This window comes from Podarcis melisellensis, assembly GCF_964234715.1.
Source record: "Podarcis melisellensis genome assembly, chromosome: 7".
In the NCBI taxonomy this organism is placed as follows: Eukaryota; Metazoa; Chordata; class Lepidosauria; order Squamata; family Lacertidae; genus Podarcis; species Podarcis melisellensis.
The window spans coordinates 21,397,228-21,413,153 of record NC_138539.1 but is presented as its reverse complement, the minus strand read 5'-3'; the positions used below and the strand labels follow the sequence as shown (position 1 = coordinate 21,413,153).

At 37.2% G+C, this 15,926-nt stretch overlaps 1 protein-coding gene and 1 long non-coding RNA gene across 10 annotated transcripts in view; one reads left to right on the top strand and one right to left on the bottom strand.

The window, feature by feature from the left end:
• Positions 1-15,926, top strand: part of ZFPM2 (zinc finger protein, FOG family member 2) — a 462,794-nt gene that overhangs the window by 140,007 nt on the left and 306,861 nt on the right. The window contains exon 1 of one of the 9 annotated variants that reach the window (XM_081918677.1): positions 1,540-1,661. The exons of 4 other annotated variants lie outside the window; for them this stretch is intronic. The gene's annotated coding sequence lies outside the window, so the exon portion shown is untranslated. Of the gene's footprint in view, positions 1-1,539; positions 1,662-5,372; positions 5,523-15,926 lie in introns of those variants that run through there. 4 more of the 9 variants (XM_081918680.1, XM_081918673.1, XM_081918681.1 and 1 more) reach the window with 4 other exon arrangements.
• Positions 659-1,507, bottom strand: LOC309374225. The gene is made up of 2 exons (XR_014170419.1): positions 1,382-1,507; positions 659-980 (listed from the first exon to the last, which is right to left on the bottom strand). It is a non-coding gene; the product is annotated as an uncharacterized lncRNA (long non-coding RNA).

The window sequence follows — 15,926 nt, the reverse complement described above, 5'->3', positions numbered from 1 at the left end:
TCCAAAATTTAGTGATGGTGGTATTCTTGAAGCTTTTACTTTTTCAGCCTTCTGATTTTGTATAAAATGTCCTACTTTGAAATTGGAAAGAAATTAATATGCGTAATTTTACTTTAGAAAAGCAGTAATCCCAGTTGTTTTAGAATTGAAATACTTAAACTGGTTTTGAAGCAGCAGCCTTTTACTTTACTTAACACCAGACTCTTAGAGTTCAATTATTTGCATGGTATTTAGAAGTAAGCCCCACTGGGCTACATGGGGTTTACTTTCAGGTAAGTGTGTACTGTACAGGATTACTGCCTTAATTATAGTAAAATTGGGCACAATCATTGCTCATGTCAGCATTCCGTTTCATGCACTGCAACAGTAATTATAAAGGTCAGAATTAATAATGAGAATATGTAGCACAAACCTTGATTTTGTAAATCTATATATTTATGATTTTATTTAAGGTAACTTTTCATTATGTGCCATATAGAGATATGAGCACATTGAATAATAAATTTAGGAAGACTTTAAGCTGTTGCTAAAGGAATCCACAATTGCAAGGGAATATAATTAAAAATGTTTTGATATAGCAGAGAGGTAATTTTTAAAACCAGATTTCTAAAAATGCATGTGCACTGTTAGAAGAATGGACATCTTGGACAAACAAATGCATATTTTGCCATCAAGTTCTTTTAAGCTTCTGAAGTCAGGCCTACAACTGGGTCAGATGATAAGATGAGCACAACAGCAAAAACGAAGAGCACCTCTGATAAAAACTGATTGATTGATGTCTGGCTTCCCTACCATCGCAAGCAGTTGACAGTTAGTTTAGGATCAGATGATTTGGCTTTTGCGATAGATGATGGGGTCTGTTAGGGAAGTCTGAAGGACGTAAAGGTCGTTTTCTGTGTAGTGTCAGGGAATACTGGGTTCCCACAAGGTGGGGCATTGGATTACATTTTTCTTTATCTTGTGCCTTAACTTTTCAAGGTCTGTTAAAATAAAACAATCAAAAAGAAAAGTTCAGAGAAATTTACAATACTGTACAGTACTATGCATGTCTGCTCAGAATTAAGTTTCATTGAATTCAATGGGACTTACTTCCAGGTAACTGCGTATTGCAGCCCTAATTGTAATCATAGCATCTGTACTTGCATAATAAAGTTAAATTCAAACCAGATATTCTGCAAGAATATTATAGAGTGACCCTTAGCTTTTGACAGGTTCACACGTAATTGGCCCGAGCATTAAAAAAATAATAATCTAAGTAGTGTTAAACGGTTATATTTTACAAATTCCAAACACACACACCTAATATACTTAACAATTGGCTATTATTATGAAGGTACAGCTTTTATACCAATGTTAAGGCTGCAATCCTTAAATCACTTACTAGAAAATAAATTTCACTGGGACATATTTATATTCAAGGACAACAAATTGAAGAACTAGAACATAATGCTGTTCAGCCCAAAAGATTTTCAGGACAGTTACAAAAAAATTGCTGCAACTGTCATAGAACTGGAATGTAGACAGCTGGGATTTGAATTTAGATTTTGGACAGTTTTATACTCAGTGGAAATCCATTATGATGTATCTCTTTACTCTGAGTTTCAAGGGTCAAATCTCCAAAGGACAGTTGAGTTTTAGCTAATGCTGTTGGCTTAATATCGGTAAGATGATTTTTTTCAAGGTGCTGTATTGCTGATAATATTGAATGCAGTCTGAAGCAGCCTGTAGATTAATTTGGATGGCAGCAGTGTATGTTCTTCTCAGTGATTTGTTGCACCTCACAAAACAATGCTTTCTTAATGTCTAAACTACAGAATAAATTCATTTTTAAAAGCTCGTTTTAAGCAAATTCTTACAATTACTGTTATCCATGTGGTTCCTATCTAATGATGTGCACTTCCATAATCAGAAACATGAAATTCAGGTCTGTAAGAATATGACACAGCAGATTTTAGGAAAGCCCCCACCCTTCAATACGAGATTGTATTTATTGTGTCAGATACTTTGTCAACAGTATGAATAATCTATTTAGCATTTAGGTTTCAATGTCTGTCTTTGTAAAATTTGATTATTACTTCTGCACTAAAAGTTTTTGGCCACAAGCAACTGTTACATGTTTGCAAAGTAAATGATATTTGACAAAGGTATGTGCTTTTATTTGATAAACTATATTCCATGTTGTAAGATGAAGTAAAATACACTAACATCATTTTTGTAGGTAGCTTCACTTTTGGTTATATACTAGCTCCTCATCTTATTCAACTCATTTAATAGATTTTCACACCTCTCTCTTCCTCTCACAAGTCTTTCTTTTGGCGGATTTTTTTAAATGTAAGTAAGAAAAATAGCTTGATAACTCAGTCTGTTCTAGAGTGCCACACCTCTTATTAGGTAATTGAGAACCATCTAATTATACCCAGAAGAAAATCAGGAGTGATGAATCAAAGAAAGAAAAGAAAAAGTAACGTAGCCAAAATTATCAGGATCAGCTATATTTATAAATGGAAAGTAACAATCAGCTACTTAGATGAACTAGACTGTGTAATTTTATGATTAGCCCTGCAGTGTAGAAAATCTCATTTAAGTGGGAGTATTTGTTGGGGATGTTCTGGCTGGAGTGATTAGCAGTAACAGAAAATGTTACTGGTAAGGAAAAAGGAACACTGAAGCTCAAGTTTGAAAAGCATATTTAGCACACACATTCACAGTATGGCAGATATGTAAAACATTCTTTTTCTAGCTAGGAAATTCTGTTTATCCAGTAGTGGTCAGCTATTGACAGATTGTTTTTTGAAGTTATAGGAACAAAAATAGAGAGGGAAATATTGCATTGAATATCTATGCTGTTTCATAATAGTGTAACTCTACTAAAGTAAATGGCATTATTGTAAAAGTATTAACATTTAGATTAAAAAAATGGATCGGTTACTTACAAATAGTTCTTAAATAGGTTTATTCAGTATTATTCTTCACTGAGTTCAGTGAGACTGAATTCCTCATAAGTATCTTTAGGATTTCAGTCTTTCAGTTCATTTAGCTTGTTTGTGTACCAGTTGGTCACAAATATTTGGTGTAAAAATTTTTTTTAAAATGTTTTACCTAGGACTTTGTTTTTCAGATGCTATTGGCCATTAACTGACTGAATAAATTTGTTTTTAAAAGCTTAATATGTCAAAACGCTTTTCAGTCTCTGTAGTTTGATGATCTAACCATTACACCTTGCTTTTTGTGAGGAAGCTTTTTAACAGTATCTTGAAAATAACTTTGAAAATAACTTTCAGGATAAATATTTTTAGCATTTGAAGACTTCTGTCTAGTCTGTGGTGGACAGAAATTACTTTTTCAACAAAACTTTATCTTACAGATAACATAAATGTATTTTATTCCCCATTTTAACCATTATTTTAATATTGAAACCCCCATTTCTAATTATTTGGTTGAGATCCTAACCTATAAAAACTAAAATTATGTAGCCATTCGCTGAAATCACAGTTGCCTTTCTGATTTATTTATGCAAGAAACACAAAAGGGAATTGGAGAAAATATGATAATAAAAAGGTTAACATTTTAAACAACCATTTTAGACATATAGAAGTAGGAAGTGCTGCAGTTTCCTTTTTAGAGTACCTTGAGTACCTAGGTTCAGATATAAGCGAGAGAGGGTGATGGTGCTTAATTGCTGGGACCATCTTTCAAGACATTGGTAAAAATCAATTTTAAGTGGTGTATATGAACCTTTGAGAACTCTGTATGTGGCCCCAGTTGATATACTGAAGTGAATAAGTTAAAGCCCAGAAAGAAACCTAGACATCTACTTTATCCACACTGTAGTACTTTCACACTTTCATGGTAAAGGATTCAATACAGTTTAAATTCTAAGAAAACATCCTTTCAGTGTGCAGTAAAATAGCCTGCCTATAGCAAATAACTTTATTTACTTTTTTTTTTGCTAAAGGATCTGTAGAAGTCCTTCACCAAAGATTAGGATCTTCATTTTAAAATCATAAGTAGACGGATGCTGCTTTCTACAGAGGTAGCTCTGTAGTTTCAACATTTGTGTTGCCTGTTTGATTAACCTCCTACTAGCAGTATGGAGTTTTGTCTTGGAAATATGCTCTGTGTCTTAGATTTCAATGTCATGCTAATATAGGCACCATGTTGCAGAAAGAAGCTTATCTATCCTATGCTGTTATCCTAAGTTCTGAATTCTGAGCTGCTTCCTGCACCAGAAACAGTTCATCTTTCATATCAGATGTTTTACATTCTGAATGATTTTAAGAATGCCGTCAGTTTTTAAATCCAGACTTCTATTCAGATTTTTCTGTTGGGTTGTTTTTTTTTTAAATAAAACTGGCCCATCACCAAATGCATTGCCCTTATTATCATCTTATTAAGAATACTATAGCCTTGAATTACTTCCAATATTTTATTTTTAATGTAATTGCGTTATAATATACACTATCATTAATCCTGGGGCAAATTGTGGAGAGGGTTGTGGCAAGGCAGCTAGAGGCATTATTGGATTACATGGATTATCTAGAGACATTTCCGTCTGGGTTCAGATCTGGCTTTAGGACCAAGATGGCCTTGGTCACACTGATGGATCACCTTGGTCAAGAGCAAGAAAAGGGGTATGTGACCTTGTTTTCCGACTATGGTCCCGATATATTGCTACTGTTGTTAATTGCCATGTGTATGACAAGGCTCTGCATTCTTGCTTGCTTCTTCCTTTGGAAGGAAGGGCAAAATAGAAAATGAAGGAAGGAAGGAAGGAATAAAATATTTCTTTTTGTAGCCTGTGCTATTCTGAATGCACAAGCTAGGTCAGATCAGTATAACATCAGGAGATTGACTAGAGCATGGTAAGGCCCACATGTCGGACTTGGCTGATGGAGGAGATAAAGTTCTTGCCTGCCAGCTGGATGCAGTTCCCCACCCCTGATCTGGAGTAAATGCAAATATTGGGTTTTAGAAGAGCTCAAGAAGTAACAAGAATACAAGACAACAATCATGCACCACCAGTGTTATTGCAAAAGTGGGACAGAATACAGAGAGTTGCATGTCTGTTAGTAATACAGTAGTGTTTTCTACACACCTGTACACATTATAGTACAGGTGTTCTATAACTCTGGTGGCATTAATTCCTGTTTAAACCAATACACTGGCTGCTACTTCTTTGCCATCTTGGCTGCTATGTTACTGTAATTGTTGGGTTAATTGGCAGAATTGCAATTCACTAATTATAATGAAAAATGGGGGGTTATCCGGAGTGTAGTTATGCAGAGGTTTGAAGTACATTTTCAGCAATATGCCGATGACACTCAGCTCTAATTCTCATTTAGATCTGCAGGTGAGGCAGTGGAAGTGTCTGGTGTCTTGCCTCGATAATGGACTGGGTGAGAGCCAACAAACTGAAGCTCATATCAGATAAGACTGAGGCACTGTCAGTGGGTGGTTCCCAAGACCAGATGACTGAGAGATTGTCTGCTCTTGATGGAGTTACACTTCCTCTGAAGGAGCGGGTATGTGGCTTGGGGATACTCCTGGATCCTTTGCTGTCACTTAAGGCTCAGGTGGCCTCAATGACATTGAGTACCTTCTATCAGCTTCTGTTGGTGGTCCAGCTGCACCTTTTTCTAGACAGGGATAGCCTAACTACTGTTGTCTATGCTCTAGTAACCTCAAGGTTAGATTACTGCAATGCATTATATGTAGGGCTGCCTCTGAAGACTTCAGCTAGTGCAGAATTCAACAACCAGGTTGCTCACCAGGGCAAGTTGGTATGAGCATATCACAATGATGCTGGCCTGAATGCACTGGCTGCCAATTAGTTTTGAGACCCAATTCAAAGTGCTTGTTTTGACCTATGAAACCTTAAATGGCTCAAGATCACAATACCTCAAGGACCGCCTCTTTCCAAATGAATCTACTCAGACCTTGAGATCATCTTCTGAGACCCTTCTTTGTGTGCCTCTTCCACAAGATGTCTGGAGGGTGACAACACGAGAAAGGGCCTTTTCTGCAGTGGCTCCCCATTCTGCAGTGGCTCCCTTCGCTATACACCTTTAGTTGCCAGGCAAAAACATTCCTTTTTAACCAAGCCTTTGGCTGATTGGCATCCAATGCCCTTTTAAAATGTGGTTTTTTTTGGGGGGGGGGGTTATTGGGTTGTTTTTGTCTTTATTACGTATTTTGTGTATTTGTACTGTGATTTTATGTTGTAATTGCCCTTAGACCTACATGTATAGAGTAATATACAAATTTAATAAATAATAATAATAATTTAAAAATGGAGGGAAGGGATTGGTTCTACATTTAGAGTTAGAACATCATTCAGTACATTTGAAACTTGAAGGGGTAAGTATGTTTGAGGGTGCTGCATGCTTGATCAGGAGTAGAAAACACAAGAAATGAGTTATTTTGAATGAATTAAATATTTGATGAAACATTCTGGCATACTGACTGACAGATGCTGTGTTTTGTCCCCATAGACTTTGCTGGAATGGATTTTCAAAAAAACATTTCTCCATTTGTACTGTGCTTTTTTACAAATGGTTTGTTTTGGGAACGTCAAAGTGCATTTCTGTGATTTTCTCTAACAGTGGTATACACTTCTAGTTTTTGTTACTGGAGCATTTCTGTGGCGAGGGTTAGCTATTGGATTTCATGAGGGTGTTCCACACACATGCTTAGTACAAATCTGTTGTGAAAGAGGGCTGAGTGAGGGAATTAAATGTTGGGTGAAGTGAGAATGAACGACAGGCAGAGAAGGTCAACTGGAAAATGGCAAAATGTGTGAGGGACAGAAAAGGATGGGGAGTGGGCAGGGGTTGGAAGGAGATAAAATACATGAAAATGTATATGTATGTGTTATTGTAGTCCTATGTAAATAAGGGTAAGTCAAATTGCATCTCACCGTTATAACAAGCAATTAGGGAAGTGTAGTAGATTCTAGGACTTCTAGTTAGAAAAAGGTTCAGTGATTTGAAACTTAGTACAGTGGTACCTTGGGTTACATATGCTTCAGGTTACATACGCTTCAGGTTACAGACTCCGCTAACACAGAAATAGTGCTTCAGGTTAAGAACTTTGCTTCAGGATGAGAACAGAAATCGTGCTCCAGCGGCGCGATGACAGCGGGAGACCCCATTAGCTAAAGTGGTTCTTCAGGTTAAGAACAGTTTCAGGTTAAGTACAGACCTCCGGAACGAATTAAGTACTTAACCTGAGGTACCACTTTAGTATAGGAGAAGTAAGTTAGGGCATGGTCCATGCTGAATTTGGGGAGAAAGAATAATAAATTGTTTATTTTGAATGAATTAAATAGGTGGGGAAGGGAAAATATAAAAAATCTGGGCAAATGTTATCTGTTCACTGGAATATACACATGGTATCTGTGCCACTGGAGCTATCATGCAACGCAAGGTACCATTCCATGTTACAAGTACCTAACTGGCAGCCAATACCATCTGCATAGAATGTTAAATGTTAGAAGGAATCTTGAAGGTCAACTAGTCCAACCACCTTGCTCAGTGCAGGATAAAGGTGAAGCCTTCCTCATCACTCCTTCTGTATATCTCCTTCATAGGGTTTTTGTTCGTTTTGTATTCCTGAAACAAAATAACCTGTACTGTGTGCTGCTATTTCCTCATAGTGCAGAATGAGCAGAAAAGCTGAGAGAGAGAGAAAAAAGAGTTTAATACTTTTTGAGTTTGTTGTATTGGAATGATTCAAGCTTTAGGTTACTATTGCGTTTCATTTTAACTGTATGTAAACAAATGTAAGCATTTTCGGGATGAGAAACTTGTGAGGAAGATATATTTTCTGATCTGAAAACCTACCTTTCGATGATTCATTTAGCAATTGTACTCTGCACATGTTCAAAGGTAATTATAGAACTGGCATGGATAATGATTGCCACCATGATGCTCTGAATATGGAGTGTACAATATGGTGCTACCTCTGTGCACGACATTGTGCTGTCTCTAGGATAACTTTAATGTCTGTCTTGCCCATTCTTTCGCTTAATTGACTAGAAGGAAATATGCTTTAAAGTGCTTTATTTATGGCAGCAGCGTTCATGCAATTTTGGAGCTTGAATGAACATGGAAAGCCCTTAACACAACATATGAAACTAAAAGCTTTTTTTTTGTTTTTTTGTTAATTGAATTCATTACTTTGGTTACATACTTCTGACCATCAATGGTGTGGCTGAGCTGCTCACCTGACCACTGTCTGGCTGGGTCACTGCAGCATACCAAGACAAAAAGGGTGTTGGGTGGCAAAGTTGGTATGTTGCATATGTTCTGGCAGAGTCAGAGTCAACACAGTACTCTTGCTGGATGGAGCATTTGCCTCATGCCACTCCTTCTGTTTCAGCCGGATGGAGGTCAGGTGAGCGGCTTAGCTGTACCACAGTGTCTGCTGCTGTCTCTGACTATGATACTGATGATATTATCTTACCGTTGATGATATTTGATCACATGTATGGACCCTTGGGAAGAACTCTAGTGGTCCTTGCTACTTTCAGTACTCACAGCTAATGACGGGAATACATAGCCCACATTTCCACTCATATTGCACTAATTTGCAAGCCCAGTATCAGCAGGTGGCATGCCTGGGCCACTGCCAGGGACTCCTTGCTGCCTTGGATACCCCTTTGGTGTTATTGCTGTGGGGATGGAGGGCGGTCACAGTGGTGACTGATTGTGCTAATTGGAGAAGCGGCTTCAGCAGTAGGTCTACCCCTGCAGCAGACAGACTGGGCACTTCCCAACTGTGTATCCCTTTTGTTTTAGAAATCCAACCCATTCTTTTATATGTCATTGGGGCCTACCGAGGTTTAAACAAGAAATCTGCCATATCCAGGTAAGTAAGTAGAAATAATCACTTCATACTTTTTTCCATGGGATATTACGCATAACAGGGAGTTTTATAATGAAATCACTATAGCATAAGAGCCTTTCCAAACAACAAAACTGTGATTACAGGAATAAAAGCATTTCCCTCCAAGTGCTGCATATGTTGCCGAATCCTCCCCCCCCCCCAAACATTAAATCTGCAATATTTTGTTGCTGGGATGCAGCAATCTGTTCATTACCATAGATGTGTTATGTGTAGAAAGTGGGACCGTGATACTTGCAATAAGCCATGGATAGTGTGTGCAATGGCTTTGCTTTCAGCAACACCACTGTTCCTTTAATGCCCTTGCCAGCTTGTGAATTTTAATAGGAGATGAATGCCCTTCCACCATACCACTCAAGTGGGAATACATGTTAAGTCATTTAATTTCTTTAGAGGCCAGGCTCTTCTCACTGCCAGTTCAGGACTGCCGTTTTACCCTTTTTAAATAGAAAAAGTGTTGAAAAACCTATCCCTTACTTTACACTGCAAGGGTCTCTCCCCTCCACCCTTTATGCATTACATAAGAATGGGATTATGCCATTGTGAGTGGATCAGGGCTAGTGTTGGTATACTGATGAGTAAAAGATTCATTATGTTGCTGTCTGGAAAGGCCCTAAGCTCAATAACATTAACTATGCCCATAGAGGCAACATGTACATTATGTCAATCACAACCAAGTGAAATATGCTCATTAGATGTGGCTTTCTGGCCATTGGTTTTAAAAAGGTTGCCTACCTTTGGAATAATGATTTGAAAGCTTTTAAAAAGGCTTAAAACTTTCCTGTGCTGTATGTTATTTCTGTTTTGGGAGGGACCAAAAATTAATGCTGAAAAATGTAAGTGATGTTTACTACCAGTTTTGAAGTTATTACATTTAATTTTTCCCCACTGCTATGACATAGAGTAAAAATATTTATGTAAATGCCATCACTAGCAAAATATTTTTAACACCTTAATTTTAAACTACAGTACTTTGTTTTGTAAAGTAGGTTCTGAAGTCTATGCTGTTTTGACTCATTGATGAGGCACCTGGGGTTTGGTCTATGTAAATGTAATGAACTTCAGTGATCAGCAGTTTTAATATGTTTGTTGGAAAGAACTTAGGAGTGCATGTTCAGATCATTTATGAACAAGACATATATATATATATTTATTGCAGGTGTACATATGTCAAAATGGTTACTTTGTATCCTAGTGTAGGTCTTCACCATTATGTGTTCTAAGTGCTGGCCACATCACTATTGTATATGGTGTCAGGTTGTTGCTTGTTCTGTGTTCATAAGTTTCCTCTGCCCCTAGTTATCAGGAGAGGCTTTTGAGGGGCTGTAGCACAGAGGATGTGTCTGGAAAGCCATGTTACGTAAGCAATTTTATGGACAGAAACCCTTTATTTGCAAATTTATCTGTAACTGCAAATGTGCTATTTTTCTTCAGAAAGTAGAACCCATGGATATTTGTTGTATTCCTGTCTGACATTGTCATCCTGTGATGTGATGGAAGTCAACAGGTAGTATCAGGAAGGGCAATATAGACAGGTAATTTAAAGTTCTATCTATGCTTATAGGCCAGTCCAGTCACACTGACCGCTCAGTGTTGGACATAACCAGTCTTTCACTTTCGTGTAAGTGTGGGAATGTGTGTGATCTATCATAGTGATAACTGACTATTAGGCTCCAAGAATCAACGGTGTACGTTGTTAAGGTGGCTTTGAAATCATTTTGGTTTACCTTAGATGGCCTTTCAATGTCTGTTTGAATTTATTTATTTAATTATTAATAAACAAAGGCCTAATTGTTTGAGCTTCATGAAGTCAGGTTCTAGCAGAATGAGAGGAGGCGGAAAACACCTTTTGCATTTTTGACATTTAATTTATTTCAAAATTAATAAAAAAAGTGAAAGGAGAAAATTGGAAGAAGGACAAAGAGGAAAAACAACTTAAATCATTTCTACCCAATACTCCAAACTAGAACTCTGTACACAATAGCATATTCAAGCAATATAGTTAAAACAAGAAAATACAACTGTTAGGCAGGCATCCTAAACTAACAGTATTCCTATGCCCATTTATAGGAATGTGTAAGCAACATTGTATTCAGTAGTAGAGAATTGTGCTGCTACTGTTTTATAAAGAACAGCCTTGTGGCATCTTAAAGACTAATACATTTATTATGGCATAAGCTTCTGTAGACTAGTGTGAAGTGGAGACTAGAATGAAGTGGGCTATTCAAGAAAAGCGCACACCATAATAAATTAGTTAAGTATTTTAAGGTGTCACAAGACAGACTAACTCAGCAATCCTGTGGCTAACTTGTTTTATGAAGATCTGTTTTGCTGTTTTCTTTCTTTAAAAAAACCTGCTATGGGTATCACCTACCAGAAAGTGCAGCTAATAAATACCAGATAGATAGATAGATAGATAGATAGATAGATAGATAGATAGATGATAGATAGATAGATGAATGCAACAGCATACCTGCAGCACATATTCTCCAGATATGTGGATCATGGAAAAGACTCAGACTAGAATTCAGAGGGTTAAAAGCACAGTACTGTTCCATGAGCAGTGAGTTGTTGTGTCTCTGAATCCCAGACATACTTTATTAGGGCAATCCAGCTGGTTTGCTATTTCTATCTCCTCATTATCAACACGCTTATGGTATGGCCTCTTCCCCCTCACTTTCAGTGCCAAGAATTTGGCAGAGACACCAAGCGAGGAGGTCAGAGACTGACTGGAGGAGATGAAGCTGAAAGTGCAACAGAGAGAACCCAGTGGTTAGAAAAACCTAGGAAGGTTTGTTTTTATCGTGGGGAGGCTACCACTGTATGGCTCCATTGGCAAACAGTAATTACAGCTCTGTGTAATTAATTACTGAACGACTGATACATTGGGCTTCATTCTCCTGATACTTTATGCTGGTGTTAAAGATGAGGTGACTACATTGATGTCAACAGAGTTAATACAGTACCTATGGCAAAATATGGGAGAGTGTTGCATTTAATTTCTCCTAACATGATATAGCATTTTCAATTTTTAATGTGGCTATTTAGAAAAGTGTGGCTTGTTAAAACTTACAGACAAACTGCATATTAGAAGCTTTATGGTATATATTAGATTTGACTCTGCTTGACAGAAAGGAAACACAGAGATTCAGAGGAAGGAAATTAATGAGAGAAAATACTCTTCTCACATTTCCCATCGTTCTCATTTCAAAATGCATTTATGACACATACCCTGCATTTTTTGGCATTTGGTTCTGGCAGTGATGGTTGTGCCTATTGTACAGTATTTACTGTTAAACAGGAAGTTGCATTCCATATCCTCGTGTCTGTAAAAGAGGAGAGATAGACATAAGCTTTCATTTTCTAGAAATGGGGCCATCAGTTTCAGTTCTCTTGCAGTAGTGTATATCTTTTGTTTTTAAAAGTATATGTATATCCTCCCCCAGAGCTATTGAACAAAACAAAATCCCCACTTCTGTCCTCCCTGAGTGACAGCTCCCCACCCTGCTTTCATATAATTGTTTTTTTTCCTTCTGTCATGTTAGTGGCTAATTACTATTGGGTGCCATCCAGATCCATTAAAATTAATGGGAATTTTGCCACTGAGTCATCAGTTGGCAGTTATGAACGTGTAGCACTTCTTAAAAATAAAAAGAATTATTTATTATACCGAGGAATTGGGTACTGAGTACCAAATTTCCCACTAAGTTGATTATTTATTCATTTATATTGTGCTATCAGTGTTCATGACACTTTACACACTGTAGGAAGACAGGTCTCTGCCCCTAGAAGCTTACAGTCTAAAATTTAATACATGGGGATCAACAGATAAAGGGTAGGGAATTGGAGGAAGGGGTAAACATAGAAGTTTTTAGACTAAGTTACAGGCAGAGCATGAGAACGAGGGGGTTGTGCCAAAAGGTTCATCAAAAAAGTTGGGACAACAAGGCATCTCTTCTTTCACTCCTCAAAGAATATACCTCTCGACAGATTTTCTGTGTGCCTCTGCATTAACAATACTCAGCATGCAGTAATTTACCACTGGACCTGCTTATAAAGATATAAAACGGGTATAGTTTTACCAGATGATGTAGAAATGATGACTCATTTCTTAACCACCTCATTGTTGGACATCAGTCATAAGTTGAAGAAGATCAGCTTGCCTTCTTTAGATACAGGCAACTTTTTCAGTGCATTTGAGGCATGTGTGACTGCTGGTGCGCACGCTGTTTTTGTTTTTGGCCTCGGAAGGGAGTGGAACAGGGCAAGGGTACGCGTGCCCCAATGATGCACACGATGCCTCAGAACACAACTCCCACACAAATGGAGAGTTGACTGTAATTGGCGCATGAGAGTATGGCATATGAGGTATCCAGTTCAACTTACAAGTGTGAACAGAGTTAGAGAGGGAAGATAGCACTGTGATTTATTTACAAATAGGAGCATTTTCATTCATTATTGGAATAAGGTTCATGATGCAGTTCAGCCCCACTCCATATTGTGAATTATATAATTTTTCAAATGGGTATTTGAGTAACGCGATTGCAGCTAATACAATATTTTTCAAAGTTTTTTTGTGTTTTTTTTTTTTACAAAGGCCATTCAAATTGTTTAGTATTGTGTGGGGTACTATTTTGCAACATTGTAGTCTGTTTAAGTTGTAAGTTTTTTAAACATTGGTTTTCTTACTGTTATCAGATAAAGCTGAATATAGACCATTGTTTATATGCATTATATAATTATTTAAATATAAAAATACTCAACGAAGGTCTGTGGGGTGGCAACACAAGAACAGGGCTTTTCTGCAGTGGCTCCCAATTTGTGGAATGCTGGCACATGCTTGATAGTATGAACAGTGCGATGAAAGTATAATACAGTGTTCTCGAAAGGTTTTCAACTTCCACAGCTCAAGATGAGCCTGGGAATAGGCTTGTTGCAGAGTGAATAAAATTAAATGCTTTACTGAGTTTAATTGTTCACAAACAAGTAAATACAGGCAGAAAGTAAAAGGGGAACAAAACATTTCTTTAAAAATGATAAATTAATATCAATATTTTACTGGAAGAATGGAACAGCAGAGATGAAATTCTTCTCACTGGGGTCTCTGGTTGCTTCCAGAGCTGAACACCATGAGCACATAAGCAGCATGCAGCTAATAGACAAAAGAAAATGAAACACTTCTCTGTGGGCTGGGATTAGAAGAACCAGAAACCTTTAGCAAATAAAGAAGTGTGTGTGTTTGCAATAAGTTTTTGTCTTTGAAAACAGGAGGTGCTGTGTCTATAAAAGCTGATGTTCCTTTTCCATTCTTAACTTCAATGCTACTGCTTATAGCTGTTATTTATATACCATTCTCACTAAACTCATGACACTTCTGCCCTTTCACAACAGACACCTAACAATGGAACAGCTTCAATTAAGAAGCAGAACATCAGCCTCTGGCATCTTATTCTGTTGTTCCATCTTTTTTGCTAGAGAGAATTCATTTGTTTCTTAATTAAGAAAAACACCAATAGCATGAAAAATCTGCTTATGGTACCTGAATGGTAATTAGGTGAAAGGTAAAAAAGAAAACACACATACATTCCAGTACCAGCCAAAATGAACTTGAGCTGATAAAAATGAACTAAACTAGCCTTGCATAAATCGAGACTGAGAGAAGTGTACAGTCATTATGGCTAAGACAATATGCAAACTATCTTCAAAGAAATCAAATTGCTAGAGTGTTTTCATTTGCATGTATTAACTATTAACATAATGAGGAGAAGTGACATTGGACCCGGATTGTGTGTCTGTTCGAATTGATAACTCGGCTGCATCTGCAAACAGGCACCCAAAAATCATGCTAGTAGTCAGATCGGTGTTGAACTCTGAAGTGTGTCTTGGAGCCCTGAACAAACCTGATGGAGTGATGAATGCAAGGCTTCCTTTTTGACAATGATTTTGCAGCAGAGTCACTAGCTTCATGCCTTAAAGGTACAGATCTCAGTTGTGAACTTCTTCGTCATGTGTATGGTCATTCATAAAGGGAAAAGGTTAGTATCTGTTTCAGTATAAATAAATAGATCCTGTTTCCTGCATTTTATTAATTTATTCTTTGAGAGCTAGTGTTCTGGAAGTTTTATTTTTATGTGAAAGATCAGGGTTTAGATTTTACCCCGCTATGAACTCATTACAATCGTTGTGGGAAAATTACATCTCCATCAGTAATATCGGAATGTTTGTTTGTTTGTTTAAGTATTTGTAATCTGCCTTTCTATGACAAATCTTTTTTAAAAAAACACAAAATAAATTAATATAGAATCCTAACACTAAAACATTAATGAAACAACAGCAGTAAAACATCATAAAAACCACATATGGCAGGGTTTAAATAAAAAATACCTGCTGAAACAAAGCAGTTTGTTCCATAGTTTTGATACCACAAATTAAAAGACACTTTTGTCTGTCACCACCACCTGGACTTCTCCTGGTGAGGAGACATGAAGTCAAATGAAAGACAGTAATACATGAGATACCTTGTTACCAGGTTGTTTAGGACTTTAAAGGCTATAGTCAGTGCCTTGAATTGGTCACCAGTAAATCTATAAATTTTTTGGAATAATCTGACTGACCAGCTAAGCCCAGGCATCATCTTTCCATGGCATTTGAACCAATTTAAGTACCTAGACTTTCTTCACAGACAGCCCGTCATAGAATCATGGAATCGTAGAATTGTAGAGTTGGAAGGTACCCTTAGTTCAACCCCAGCACTGCTGGCCATTAATCCATGATGAAAGTGAATAAAGCGTGAACAACTGAGGTTAGATCTGATTTTGCCAGGTAAGGAAGAAGCTGGCAAAGCATACTGAATTGGTAAAGTAATTCCTGTCCGCTGCTGTCCCCTATGTATTAATAAGTGAGTGCAGGAATAACAGCAACCTGCCTTATAGCATGTTGTAAAATCACGCAGAATGAAGATTGCAAAAGCACTTTGCAAATTAAAAGTTTTGTTGAAATGATAAACAATACTATTATTTACT